Source organism: Urocitellus parryii, chromosome 6, assembly GCF_045843805.1.
Source record: "Urocitellus parryii isolate mUroPar1 chromosome 6, mUroPar1.hap1, whole genome shotgun sequence".
In the NCBI taxonomy this organism is placed as follows: domain Eukaryota; kingdom Metazoa; phylum Chordata; class Mammalia; order Rodentia; family Sciuridae; genus Urocitellus; species Urocitellus parryii.
This window is the reverse complement of record NC_135536.1, coordinates 116,947,813-116,963,995: the sequence shown is the minus strand read 5'-3', so window position 1 is coordinate 116,963,995 and position 16,183 is coordinate 116,947,813.

The window sequence follows — 16,183 nt, the reverse complement described above, 5'->3', positions numbered from 1 at the left end:
AAAGAAGCTAACAACCCAGGTTTCCCAAATACTTCGACGCCTAGGAAAGAACAGGACCCCAGTCTTGATGGTAGCGACAGTAATTGCCCTACTGGGCTGTCAGGTAAAAGGGAATCAAGTAGACACTTATTGGACATATTTCCTAGATCCACCCCTGGTACACCCAGCTGTGTGGACTGGAGAATCTATTCCAGTATTTACTAATGACTCATTCATGATGGGAGGATTTACAGATACTCATATTACTCCCAATCATGTGACTAGATTTAATTATTCTGGCTACAGTGCCCAATTACCTTTGTATTGGTCACATGATAAACATGCTGGCTGTCTGAAAGTATCATTCGAAGAAAAGACAGCGATTGGTAAACCTAGATTGACAAATAATTCTATTTATGGGGACTTAAAACCTAATATTAGATCAGTAATTAACATGGGACTTTCCCATAACAAGCCAGTCATTTCTGCAAAACCTCCACAGATACCCCACTGTCCAAATAGTTCTATAATTGAGATCGGCACCTTTCCTAAATGGATGGATTGTGTAAATGCCTTTCCTGTACAACATAAGGTGTCTAAAGATAGTGGGTATATTTTAGACTGGTCTCCAAAGATTGATAAAAGACAATTACGAAGAAATTCTGCTATGACACCTGCAGGATTTGTCAGTAATATTTTGACTTATAGTGAAGGAGGTATTCAAAAAGATATTTGGCGCTTAATTGCTGCCTCAGAGTATTTGCATTTTACAGATAAGCCTTTACCAAAATTTGTCGGCAAGAACTGTAAAGAGGGATCTTGCTATGGCTTAAGAGCTTGTGTCCAATCTCCTTATGTTTTAATTATTGGAAATGTAAAAGTTAAATGGATGGATGACAGATATATTATTACTTGTAATAAGTGCAACCTAACCAATTGTATTACTAGGTATAATGGAGGAAAAGGAGTGCTGATACTTCATCAGCCCTCTTTTGTTTTATTACCTGCTAATATTTCAGAGCCATGGTATGCTGATGCTGGTTTACAAGTCTTGCAGCAAATTCATGCTCAGCTAACAAGACCTAAACGTGCTATGGGAGTCATAATTGTTGGTGTCTTAGCACTGGTCTCATTTATTGCCTCAACAGTCTCTGCGTCTCTAACGTTGTCTCAAAATATTCAGCATGCAAAATTTCTTAATAATTTAGCTCAAAATACTTCCAAGGCTCTGCGTAATCAAGTAAATATTGATGAAAGGATTGAAACTAAATTAAACGCCTTAGAGGCAACTGTTATAGACATAGGTAATGAACTTTCAGCCTTAAAATTTAAGGAGAGGCTTAAATGCCATGCTAATTATAAGTATGTATGTGTTACAGCTGCCAAGTACAATGCTTCTCTCTGGGATTGGGAGAAGGTTAAAAACCATTTATTAGGTATTTGGCAAGATAGTAATAATAGCTTGGATATTCTGGAACTTCATCACCATATCCAAGACATTCAAAATAATAAAGCTGATTTTTCAGATCCTTCTTCTTTGGCTAACCAAATATTGAAGGAATTAAATGGATTCAATCCTGGAAATATTCTTAAACACTCCGCTTGGTACATTATTGGATTATTCTCTTTGCTGTTAATTCTCTTCTGTATTGTAACTATAGGATGGCGAGTCTTCCAATCAAGAATCCAGGAACTCCAGAGAATGAACCGCCGCCTCATTTTTAAGACAAAAAAGGGGGAATATGTTGGGAGCCATTCTCACACGTGATCGGGTGCCTCCCGTTGAGGGTCTGAGGCACTTTGGCAAATGTCGAAGTTTTTCCCGTCCCTCTCCTGATGAGAGAGCCCATCCGTGTGGGGGTGTGCCTGACCACTGACCCCGGGGACCCAATCGCTGACCCTGACCTTGGAGTGCAGCCCCCCCTCAACCTTCATTGGATGGAATTCTCCCCTGAATCTCTGGTTCCCTAATAAAAGGCTACTCCCCGGCGCGCTCGCTCTCTCTCTCCTGCTAGCCCTGAGTAATCCTTGCTGCCCTGCTGGGCGGCTAGAGGAGCAAACCAGAGAGGGGAGCCATCTCGGACCTAGCAATAGAATTAAGGTAATTGAGTCTTGTGTTTTTATTTCGATCTCGTCTAACTAACTTTATGCCTAGAACCTCATTAATGAAACCACTGCGCAGGCCGCGTGGAAGAAGAATTGACCCAGAAAATCAAACATTCTGAAAGAGAATAAAAAGAACATGAAAAGTCAGAATTCATCCTGAGTGGTAAAGAGATGACTTGCAGATTAAAAGATCCCCACAAATATTGAGCAAAGTAAATGAAAAAGACCTATACCTTGACATACCACTGTGAAATTTCAGAACACCCAAAATAAAGTTTTCTAAAGCTTCTAAAAGATTTTTTTAAGTCGTAGAAAAATCAAATTAATAATACAATTTTCATCATTTAACGCTTGAAGAAAATAGAGCAATGCCTTAATAGTTCTGAGGGAAAGTTATTTTCAAGCTAGCATTGTCTGCCCATTCCAACTGTCAATCAAGTATGAAATAAAATAAGGATTTTTCTAACATGCAAAAACTAAGAAAGCTTCTGTCTCACAGACTTTGTAGGAGGGAGATTCTTAGGGACATAATTAAGCAACATGAAGGTGAAAACCAAGGAAGAAAAAGATGTTGGATTCTTGATGTATTCTCTTATAATGCAACTAATGGCAGCTTAAAGAAATATGGTTTTATTTTTCTCCCATCACAAAAAGTCTATTTAGAGACATTTTATGATTGATTTAACCTTGCAGGGATGTCTTTAAGTTTCTGAGCATCTTCTTTTTCCAGTTCATTCATTCCTAGAATTTGGTTTTCATCTTCCCTAATGCAGGATGGCTTCAGTAACCCCACGCATCAAATATCTGTTCCTAGGCATTCAGGAGCTCAGGCAGGAAGATTGCAAGTTCAAGGCCAGCCTGAGCAATTTAGGTAGAACCTGTCTCAAAACTAAAAAACAAACAAACAAAACCCCCCAAACACTTAAAAGGGTGGGATGTAGTTCAGTGTAAAGTGCTTGTCTAATATGCACAGGTTCCTGTGTTCAACCCCATCCCTGTACACAAAGCATGAGCGCGCACACACACAAAAAGAATATGTGGAAGACAGGCTTGGTTCAAATGTGGGGAGGGAGAAACAGAATCCATTTCTCTTGGACTCCTTCAAGTATCATAGGCTCATGTTGTTGATCTTATAAAGAAGGAAATATAAGCTGATTACAGAGCTTGGCTCTGCAGTAAATGATAATATTAATTTTTATCAGTTTTCAACTTTTGGGATCAATCTGTAGACAAAGTACAGAAGATTTAAACTTGTTTATCCAACAAAATATTAATGATAGCAACTACAGCAATGTGGAAGTAGGGAGCTGGAAGTCAGGATATGGAGTTGAAAGGATGAGTAGAGTAATTGAAGATCCAAAGATACTATTACTATTAAAAGGTGATGGCTGGGGTTGTGGCTCAGTGATAGAGCACTTGCCTAGCATGTGTGAGGCTGTGGATTAGATTCTCAGCATCACTTATAAACAAATTAATACAATAAAGGTCAATCAACATCAAAACAAAAATTGTGAAAAAAAAAAAAAAGGTGATGAAAGGCTGGGTGTGGTGATGCACTCCTGTAATCCCAGCAGCTGGGGAGACTGAGACAGGAGGATTATGAGTTCAATGCCAGCCTCAGCAACTTAGTGAGGCCCTAGGTAACTCAGTGAGATGCTGTCTCTAAATAAAATATATATAAAAAAAGGCTGAGGATGTGGCTCAATGTTAAAATGCCTCGGGGGGAGTTCAGTACCTGGTACCAAAAAATTAAGTTAAATTTAAAAATTTTTAAAAATATGATGGAGGGAGAAATACCTTATTGAAAGACATAAAATAATTAATATTAATTAAAATAACAAAACCTCATAACATTAAAACAGGAAAAGGGAGGGAAAATATGGAGGGTAGTGTGAACTCTTGATCCTTCATACAGGAAGTTGGTAAATTTAAAATATTAGCTCAAGAATATTATTTGGACTTATGGAAGTAACTGTTTCGAAGAACTAAAGGAGAAACAGTTAAAAGCAGTTGACTTCCACTTCTTTCTATAAAGGAATAAGTGCTGCAAAAATTACAATCCCATTAGAAGCAACTAGAACACAAGATAAAATATATGAAACAACACAGCCCAGAGATGCAATTCCTGAGAGATGGGAAGCAAATGTAGGGCGTCCTATAATTGCCCAGCTTGCTTCCTACCAGAGAGGAGGAAACTGCATAAATAGAAAGCTCTAGACTCCCATCAGCTGAGTACTGATCTGTACATGCTGAGGGTGAAATTCCATTGAGGCTGAAGAAGGAAGCACTGGAAAGCACTGAGTCAAAACCAGTTCCTGGAGCTCACACATAACTGGGTCTAGTGTTTGTTCCCACCAGCTAGAGTAAAGAGACTATAATACATGGGGCATCCTCAGAGGGGGAGGGCCTTCAGAGGAGGCCTAATCAAACTTGGGAAAATGGATGCTCTGATGCCAAAAGAATGTAGAGCAGCAAGTTTCAAAAGGATCAAACAGATACACATAACTTGCATGCCCAAATGAAGCTCAATAATCTTTTAAAGAAATACAATAAAATGGCCTTTAGTAAGATCAAATTTACCATGTAGGGTATCCAATGAAAAACCACTGACATGCAAATAAGCAGGAAATAGAACCCATAGCCAAAAGAGAAAATGATCATTAGGAATGAACCTAGAAATGACCGAGATTGGTGGAATTAGTAGACAAGGAATTTTTTTTTTTTTTTTGTGTGTGTGTGTGTGTATGTGTTGCTGGGATTGAACTCAGGGCCTTGCACTTTCTAGGCAAGTGCTCTACTGCTGAGCTACATCCCCACCCCATAGATGAGTATTTTAAAGAAGCTACTGAATTTTTTTTTTTCTTTTTGCAGTGCTGGAAATTGAACCCAGGACCTTGGATGTGCTATGCAAAACACTCTACCACTAAGCTACACTCTAGACTGTTATTTTAGATCTTCAAAGAGCTGAGGATTTGGCTCAGTGGTAGAATACCTGCCTAGTATGTGTAAGGGTTTGGGTTCATACACACAAAAACATATAAATTTTATTTTAAGTATTACAAATATGCTCATGATGGAAAAGAAAGCAAAACAATGAGGTGACATTAAAAGACTCAAATTGAATGTCTAGGAATGAAAAATACAATTATCTGAAATGAAATCTAAATAGGATTGGATTAAGACCAAATTAAATAGTACCTGTAATCCCAGCCACTCGGGAGGCTGAGGTAGGAGAATTGAGAGTTCAAAGCCAGCCTCAGTAACTTAGTGAGGCACCAAGCAACTCAGTGAGACCATGTCTCTATATAAAAAAAGGGCTGGGGACCTGGGGATGTGGCTCAAGCGGTAGCGCACCCACCTGGCATGCGTTCGATCCTCAGTACCACATACAAACAAAGATGTTGTGTCCGCCGAGAACTAAAAAATAAATATTAAAAAAAATTCTCTCTTTCCTCTCTCACTCTCTCTTTAAAAAAAAAAGGGGGGGGCTGGGGATGTGACTCAGTGGTTAAGTGCCCCTGGGTTCATTACCTGGTATAAAAAAAAAAAAAGAGGGAGAGAGAGAGGTGGGGGGCATTGGTGACTGTGAACACCTAGCAATAACTATCCAAAAAGAATCATTCAGAGGAAGACTGCAACACACTCACACACACACACACACACACACACACACACACACACATCAGACTGGAACATAAAAACTGGAACTACAAAAGGGTAAGGGGACAGAAACCTATCAGAAGAAATAATGGCATAAAATAAAAAATTTTCCAAATTTGATCAAAGCTGTAAACCTGTAAATCCAAGACTCTCAATGAACTCCAAGTAGAAGAAAAAAAAAAGAAAGAAAGAAAGGAAGAAAGGAAGGAAGGAAGGAAGGAAGGAAGGAAGGAAGGAAGGAAGGAAGGAAGGAAGGATTATAACCAAACTGAAAAACTAGTGATCAGAAAAAAATTCCAACAGCAGCCAGAAAAAAAGAGACCCATTATGTTCAATGAGACAAAGGCAAGAATTATAGTGTCACGGGGAGCCGCCTCAGAAAACACTCTAAATCCAAATTCAAACAAAAAAAGGGCTTTATTCACCTGGCCAGCAACTGTCACCCACCCATAGAGACTGATGCTCTGTGGGAGAACAGCAACTTCCTGGCCTGTGTCTTGGGAATTCAAGGACAAAATCCACAACTCAGGGGCTTTTCTAAGTGTCATGCAAGCAAGCAAGTCACAGAAGCTAAAAAGAGCCGTTAGCTTACAACTTGGTTAACCACATCTGGGGTCCAGCAAGTGTTAAACAACTATCCTGAGTTTCAGCTGAGCGGGGACAATAATCTATTTCAAAGTCTCCTAAACCCATAAATGTACTCAAGCTCAGGATGTAGCTCACCATGACCACCATCATATCCTGAGTTGGGGACATTCTATGGGGTATAAAGTACAGAAAAACAATTTTTTATAAGAAGACAGCTTTCGTTTCTGTTTCTGAGAAATGGGTCATGCAGTTCCCTCTTCACAGGAGCAGAACAGAAAAACTAAGATGGAGTCTAGAACAGCTAAGATGGAGTCCCTACTGCCATGCTTTTGGTTTATATAGCCACAGTAACTCCATCCCGCTGTTACTGCTGTTGGCTGGTGACGAGTCCTTGCTTCCCCTATGTTGAAGAATAACACCAGAAAAGCACATGCCGAGGCAAGGTCAGAGTAGAGATTAGAAGTTTATTAAAGGACAGCAGAAAAGACTTCTCCCGGAGGAAGAAGGGGACCCAAGAGGTGGAATCCAGTTGGCGGGCAAATGTGTTCCCCTTTTTAAAGGTTTGGTGATGGAATGTAGGTTGGAGGGCCCGAGGGGTGGGACACAGATGGGCCAAAAGGGCAGGAAAGACTTAATTATCACCTTTTGGGGTGGGCTTATCATTTCTCTGGGATGGGCTATCCCCAAATCTGTTGGGGGCTGTTCATTAACACTTCTTTGAGGTGGACTTTGGCCTAGGGACTTTTCGGGACTTCATTAACATTCCATGAGTCGTCCTGTGTTTTCCCTGAGTCATTCTCTGCATGGTCTCTCTATTTTAGATTTCACTCGATGTTAGACCTGATTTACCTAACTACACTGACTACCTAACTTTAAATCTGGCTTCACCGCTATCCCAGTACTTATTTGATGCTTGCAGTTATCTCATTTACTCATCATTTTACTACTGATATCTATAAGCCTTATGTCTATATGATCAAGCTAATACCAACTATAACCTATAACTTATACTCTTACTGATTTTATTGATTAGTTTATACCACAACAATAGTAGACTTCTCATTAGAAATTATTTGAGACCAAAAAATCATTAAAGAATTGAAAAAAAAAATGATCTGTTGACTTAGCAGAATTCCATACCTGGAAAAAATACCCTTCAAAAGAGAGGATGAGCTCTGGGGATGGAGCTCAGTGTAGAGCACTTGCCTAGCATGTGTGAGACCCTGGGTTCAATCCCCAGTGGAGAGTGAGAGAGAGAGAGGAAGCGGGAGAGGGAGAATATGAATATTTTTTTTTTCAAATAAACAAATACATAGAAAATTCATCACCAGCAAACTTGTCAATGATGTCTTTAGGCAGGAGAAAAATGATCCAAATGGAAATTTGGATCTATGTATAAGAATAAAGAATACTGGAAATGATAATATATATATAAATATAATAAATATTTTTCTTATTTTAAAATATCTTTATAACATACTGGATTATTCAAAAAATATTTTAGAATTTCCTTTTTTAATTGATTTTATTTTTTTAAATACACGTCAGTGGAATGCATTACAATTCTTATTACACATACAGAGCACAATTTTTCATATCTTTGTATACAAAATATGTTCATGCCAATTCATGTACTTTTTTTGCATTACAATTCTTATTACATATATATACCAAAAATTTTCATATCTCTGTTTGTATATAAAGTATGTTGACACCCAATTCAAGTCTTCCACATGTACTTTGGATAATGATGTCCATCATATTCCATCATCCTTGCTAATCCCCTGCCCCCTCCCTTTCCCTTCCTCCCCTATTCCCTATATACAATTTCCATTATGATCTATTCCTGAGTTTTTTTTGGAAGTATGTTGTTCAATTTCCAATTATCTGGGGATTTTCTCATTGATTTCTAAGATATTCCTTTCTGATCAAAACACATACTTTGTATGGTTTCAGTACTTTTAAATTTGCTGAGACTTGTTATATAGTCTGCAAAAATGTCTATCTTAGTGACTGCTCTGTACTCTTAGAAAGAATGAAAAATCCTACTATTTTTGAGTAGAGAATGTAAATAGGATCAATGGTGTTACACAAGTATTCTATAACTTTAGAGATTTTTTTTGTCTAATTCTTCTATCAATCACTCAAAGGAAAATGTTAAAATATCCAACTGTAAATGTGGGCTTGTCTATTTTACTTTTCGGGTTTTGCTTCATGTGCTTTGAAGTTCTATTATCATGTACCTAGAATTTCAGATTATTATGTGCTCTTGGTGACTTGACCCCATAGTTATTATGTAATCTCTTCATTATTCTTTGATAATATTCTTCCAAAATCTACTTGATATTAATATAGTCTTTCCAGTTTTCCTTTAATTAATATCTGCATGGGATACTTTCTCAATTCTGTTACTTTAAATCTATTTGTGGCTTCATGTTTGAAATGGTTATCTTTTCAATAGCACATAGTTGAGCCTTTTAAAATCCAATCTGACAATCTGTACCTATTCATTGGAGTGTATAAAAATCCTAAACTTGGAGCTGGGGTTGTGTCTCAGTGGTAGAGTACTCGCCTAGCATGCACGAGGCATTGTGTTCAATCCTCAGCACCACGTAAATGTAAAATAAAGATATTGTGTCCACCTGAAAAAAAACTTAAGAATAAATATTTTTAAAAAAATCCTAAACTTACGGAATTGCATACTTTTATTTTTTATTTTTTTTTTAAGATTTTATTTATTTATTTATTTATTTAGTTTTCAGCAGACACAACATCTTTGTTGGTATGTGGTGCTGAGGATCGAACCCGGGCCGCACGCATGCCAGGCGAGCGCACTACCGCTTGAGCCACATCCCCAGTCCCCGGAATTGCATACTTTTAGTATGTACAGTTTGGTTTTTGCCAATTATATCTCAATCAAACCATTTATAATATTTACTGACACTCTACCCTGTGCCACTTACCATGCTAGACACTGGAAAATTAACAGTAAATAATAGCCCTTGGGCATTCTGACACTAGCCACAGTATGGCAAACCCTCTATTATAAAATTAAAACCCATTAACCCTCTTGAAACACCAAGTGGGCCAATTTCACCAATTTTGACATAATTATTATTTTAGAGAGCTTTAGAGATGAAAGTTAAGGCCTCGTAATGGCTGTGTCATCTGAGGGAGGTAACACTTGGGACAGTTCTCGAAGTGTGGTCTCCAAACCAACAACATCAGCATTCCTGGGGAACTTGTTGGAAATGCAGAGAAGAAATGCAGGACGTAGATCCAATCCCAGGTCTACCAAATCAGAAATTCTGGAGATGGGGGCCCAATGATCTGTCTTTTAACAAAACTTCCTTTTGATTCCACTGCATACTCAAATTTGAGACAACATGATTTCATTTGAACACCCATTCTCAATTTTGACTATATATTGGAATCACCTGGGGAGGTTTAAAAACATACTAAGTCTCCCCTCCAGAGATTCTGATTTAATCGATGAGTTCTAAAGATGGGGATATATTTTTTTTTAAGTTCCCCAGGTGACTTAATGTGCACCAAGGCATGAAATGCAGAGCATTTGCATTATATTAGAGCACACCACTCTGCTGCATGAGCTGGGCCCCATCCCAGAAAATTAAATTGAAATCTCTGAGCCTGGGACCTGGACATCAGTGTATATACCTATTTTAGTACCGGTACTTTTTTTCAAGCTCCCCAGTTGATTCTAATGTGTAGCCACTCAGAATCATTTCATTATTGTAACATTCGTGGCCTCCTTTTACTTGCTTCTCTCATGGGCTCTGGAGTGAGTTTTCTGGTAAGCAAATGTGGCAGAAAGACTTGAGCGAGCTTCAGACCTGCCCCTGTCAGAGAGCAGGTTATTTGGTTCCACTTCTCCATAATCATCTAAGTTTTTCAGTGTCAGAGCCCTGGCTATCTTGTGATAGTTGGATTGCCAGTGTCTCTGCCTGGATACATCTGCCAAATTCAGGGACAAAGTGTTAACCAGCTCATGTGGCCAGCGAACCCATCCATGTCCTCCAATATCACCATATGCCTACTCCTATGTCTCTGAATTGTTTCTAAACTTGAGCAAGGATTAAATGGTGTTATGTTTTAGACCCTAAAATCCAACCTAAAACATGGAGAGTGTAACTTGGCTGTTGAGTTGCCCTGTCCCATCCCTTCATTGATCATCTGAGTAGAGATGATACCCAAGGCACTTCCTAAATAAATGTGTATCCCAAGTGCTGGGGATATAGCTCAGTTGGCAGAGAGCTTTCCTTGTATGTAAAAGGCCCTGGGTTCAATCACCAGCACCACCAAAAAAAGAAAAGAAAAGAGAATTCGAAATTACTGGCATAGTGTTGTGCTAACCTTAGGAGACCTTGAATGGAAAACTTGCCCAAGGACATTGCTTAATCCTCAGGCAAGATTCATGCTGCCAGAAGAGGGTCATGCAAGAGACTGTCTTCCCCTGGATGGTGACTCAGAGTATTTGAATCTTCAGTATATTCCCATTAAGGTCCAAAAGACTTATATTCAAAATCTTCTTTTAGGGGCTGGGGATGTGGCTCGCCTGGCGTGCATGCGGCCCGGGTTCGATCCTCAGCACCACATACAAACAAAGATGTTGTGTCCGCCGATAAATTAATAAATAAATAAATATTAAAATTCTCTCTCTCTCTTCTCTCCCTCTCTCTTTAAAAAAAAAAATCTTCTTTTATTATCTGCTAGGGACTGGGAACAGGTCTTTCTCCTTTCTGAGCCCTGGCTATCTTGTTTATGAAATGGGGTTGTTGTGATAACCAAGTGAAGTAATATGGAAAACTTTTCTAAACTGAGAAAAGCTGCGACATGCAGGGTTGTTAAATAAACTCCTGTTGTAAGATGAGAGGCTGGATATGGAGATGTGTGAAATTAACCTAACATGCAAGGGTTGATAACAATTTTCAATGATACTGAGAGGAGAAAGGAAGCTCCGAGGGCTAGTCATCTGGTAATCACCAGAGTCTCCTTGTCTGGAGGGATAACCCATCCTCCCTCACGATCCACCACATTGGTATCTGTTTTCTGTGGTTCATTAACTTTCCACATGGAGACAGCAGCCACCACACCACAGCCTTAGGGGAAGGTTTCTTCCCCTTTATGGTCTAACCCGAGGGACACATGGCCCTTCTTTAAATTCCCCACAGCACAGCTGAGTCTGGAGGGGGCAGCTAAAAACTGTTAGTAATAGAAAAAAAGTGGTAACAGAGAGTAACTTGTGATCTGGATTAAAGAGAACACAGCTTAACTATTCCTTTGGTTGCAATATACTCTTTATTTACTTATTTTGGTGTGTGCTTCTTTTGAGACAGGGTGTTGCTGTGTTGCCTAGGATGTCTGGATATCTGGTCCTGAACTCCTGGGTTCAACTTGAACTCTGGCGCTCCAGCAATTCTCCCACCTTAATCTCCCAAGTGGCTGGTATTTCAGGCATGCACCACCATGCCCTCCTACTCAGTTTCCTTCAGGGCCAACTGAGGAGGTTCTGTACTAACCTACAGTTTTCTTAATAGATGACTGAAGTCTCGAATCCTTCACATGGGCTCGAGGTGTTGCCTGATCTGGCCCCAGCACCTTCTTCCAGCCTCAGCCTCCTTTTGGACCCTTTCCCCTTACTCTCTGAGCTCTAGGCACATTGGACTCCTCTGCACACTTTGATAAGCTCCTTTCTGCTTCAGAACCTTCACATTCACCTGGGAACAGACCTCTCCTGCCCATGCCTGTCCCATCTTTGCCTGAGTGACTCTTAAGCATTCTTCAGAGTCCAGCACTGTGCCTTTCTCCAGGAGAATTTCTTGTCCACTCTTCCCACCCCGGACTCAAGTAGGTTTCCCTATAATATACTCTCTTATGTCCAATATGTCTACATTTACCACAGACCAAAATTATAATTCAGGAATTGCCATTTTTATTCATCATTGTCTATGTTTCCCACTGCAGTGTAAGATGTTCACCATTGTATACTCAGACCCTTGCACAGAACAGGCACTGAACATTTGTAGAATTAATGAGAAATGAATGAATGGTGAATGGTGATGACTTCCCAGAACATGTAGGATTACAGTTGGGCTTTGAGGCATCGAAGAGATTCTATTGTCAGAGCAGTAGAGTGGAAAGAACTCTAAACCAGTCAGGAGCCTTTGATTCTGAATCCAGCTGTGTGCCTCACCTATTCACCCAAAGACAGTTATTAAACACCCACTGTATGCCAGGCAATGTGTTAGGCACTGGATCACAGTAGCCTTCTCATGGAGGTCTAGAGAAGGAGCCAGAGGCAAGCAAGCAAGCAAGCAAGCAAGCAACAAAAAACAAACCATACCTATAAGTGTAAAATCCCTGCAGTGATGAGTGCTATGAAGGAGAAGTGTGTGAAAACAGGAATGTATGCAACAGTGAGGTTTAATTGAGTTAGGGAGACCAACAAAGGCTTCCCTGACCAGAAGATGATTTTTGATTTCATTTTTAAATTGAGGTATAGGTTCAACAAGTCTTGATAAGTGTACGCAACAGCATAATTATCACCCAGATAAAGATGTGGAATTTTCTATCAGTCCAGAACATTTCCTCATACACCTTTCATCAATCTTCTCTGCACTCCAAGAAACCACTGATACAGATTTTTCTTTCTATATAGATTAATTTAGCCTATTTTTCTTTCTATATAGATTAGTTTAGCCTATCCTGGAACTTGGTATCAATGGAACTATACAATATATATTCTTTTATTTGGGGGGGTGTTCATTTTTTTTCACTCTGCATTATTTTTCTAGGATTCATCTCTACTGTGCCATGTATTAGTAGTTCATTTTCTTTTTTATTTATTTATTTTTTTTAATATTTATTTTTTAGTTCTCGGCGGACACAACATCTTCGTTGGTATGTGGTGCTGAGGATCGAACCCAGGCCGCACGCATGCCAGGCGAGCACGCTACCGCTGAGCCATATCTCCAGCCCTCATTTTCTTTTTTATGTTACATTGTATTCCATGATATGACTCTTCCACAGTTTGTTTATCCATTCACCTGTTGATGATTACAGTATGTGGGTTGTTCTTTGTGTGGCTATTATGTAAAACTGCTGTGAACATTCTTATACTAATCATTTTGTGTTTTCATATCTCAGACTGTGGGGATACAGAAGTAGAATTGCTAGTCATAGATTAGGTATGTCTTTCACTTTATGATAAACTGCCAAACAGTTCTCCAAGGTAGTGCTGTCATTTTAAAATGCGTACTATGCATGAGTTCCACATTCCCACCAACATTTGTACTGTTAGGTTTAAAAAAGATTATTATTATTATTTACAGGGGATTGAATTCAGAGGTGCTCTACCACTGAGCTACATCTCCAGTTGTTTTTATTTTTTAATTTGAGACAAGGTCTTACTAAGTTGCTGAGACTGGCCTTGAACTTGTGATCCTCCTGCCTCAGCCTCCTGAATTGCTAGGATTATAGGTGTACCGGTTAGGTTTTAAAAATTCTTAACTTTCATTCGTGTGTATAAAGTGGTACCTCACATTGGTGCTAATTTTCATAATGGGAAGAATGATTTGAAGCTGACATTTAAAGGATGAGAAGTATACCAGGTGAAGAGGATGGAGAGTTAAGCAATCTGGACAAAAAGAACGAAGTACACAAAAGGCCCCAAAGTAAGAAGCAGCAAAGCAGTCACCAAGAACTGAAAGGGAATTGTTGAATCACGACACAAAGAAAAGACCACCGACTCCAATTTAAATCAAATTGAAGCAAGCTTATTTTGTGTACACAAAGAAAGCTGGCCAGCGACTGTCTCTCCCAAAACCAGGCTAGAGAGATCAGCTCAGCTCTCAGGGGAAAAATAAGGTTTATATAGCATAAAAAGTTACAAACGGGGGGGGGGTGTGTGTCTTGGGAACTTATAGCTAACAGGGTTCTGGCAAATGTAACACAAGGGCAGATAGCAGATTATATGGCATGATATTTCAAGGTAGGGAGTAAATTCAGATCCCAACATCAGAATTCATGAGGCACCTCTGAGGTTTCATAGAGGGTTGTTATCTGGTCAAGGAGAGCCAGGCACCGGTGAGTTTAGAGCACAGGCAGGAATTCCAAAGTTTAGAAATCTCAGTAATTTATAGAGAAACAGAAATTAACTTTTCATGACTTTGTGACGAGATGGCTCCCAATCTTAAGATGGAATTAGGCTGGGTTCATCAGGAATGTGGTGTGGAGTGAGGCTGCTGCAGGGGGTGGTGTGTAGCACCAAACCATTCACTTTGAGGGATTGTACGGGCCTGGGCAATGGACACAGAGCAGTGATCACAGTTAACAACAATAACAAAAGCAAATATCTACCATAAGAACCCAGGAATTTCATATAACTAGGAATTAGGGAGGAAGGCTCAGAATGACCCAAGTTGAATTTCTTGTCATCTTAGCAGAAAGGTGATCAGAATAGATTAAATTTAATTCAGAGAAAGCAATAGGCATTTCTTGCATGTGACCATTGTACTTGCAAATTCATGCTTGTCACTTATGAAAGGGTGGAATCAATGGGTGAGGATGAGTTCTCTTTTGAGCTCTGAGATCACTAATTCAAAATGAAATCATTCATCCTGTGTATGATTTTTCTCTGGCAACCTTCAGCAGCTCATTTTAGACTGTAGTGCTCAGCCAGGTTGTGATTTTCCCAGAAATATTCTGGAGACCGAGGCGACAAGAGAATGATTGTAATGATGAGCTATGGGCTCTAAACTGGACCATGAGGGAAATGAAGAATGGACAAAGAGAAACTGGTGGGATTAGCAGATCAGCAGTCTTAATGAGACTGAAGAATTGGAGGAAATAGGGTCTTAACACAAGGAACCCACAGGCTAAGTGGTGGTGAATGGAGAGTGGAGTATCACCTTTTCACATGTTAAAGATGGAGTTCTTTGAGGGTATTATTAAAATGTTAAGGGTGTAACTTAGGTGAGGAAAAGATTGCTGGATATGAGAAGGTAGAAAAATTGAGATACCAAGATAGTAAATAATAATCAGGCTGGTCATTAACTTGAGTTTTTTTAGAATAACAATATTTTATTTTTTTCCAGTCTTTATTTGTGTATTATAGTTGTACATATAGTGGGACTCCATGTTACATATTTGCACATGTACATAGTATGACAATATAATTCAATATAATTTGGGCAATATTCCCCCCCCCATATTTCTCCTTTTTCTCTCCTCCTCCTTCCCCACTTCCTTTTCTCTACTAATCTTTTGATTTCCATTAGATCCTCCTCACCCCACGTTTCTTTTCCTATTTCCTCTTTAGCTTTCACATATGAGAGAAAACAAATGGTCCTTGACTTTATGAGTTTGGCTTTTTTTGCTTAACATGATGTTCTCATGTTCCATTTATTTTCCTGAAGATGACATTTAAGTCTTCTTTATGGCTGAACAGAGCTCCATTGGGTGTATATGTTTGTTCATTCATCCATTGATGGACACCTAGGCTGCTTCTAGAGTTTGGCTATTGTAAATTGTGCTGCTATAAACATGGATATGCACATCTCACTATAGTATGCCAACTTTAATTCTTTAGGATAAACACCAATGATTGGGATAGCTGGGTCATATGGTGGTTCTATTCCTAATCTTTTAAGGAAGCTCTATACTGATTTCTATAGTGGTTGTATTAATTTACAGTCCCATCAACAGTGTTTCTTTTTCTCCACACCTTCTCCAGCATTTATTATCATATGTATTTTTGATGGTTGCCATTCTAACTGGACTGAGATAAAATCTCAGTGTAGTTTTTATTTGCATTCCCCTAATTGTTAAT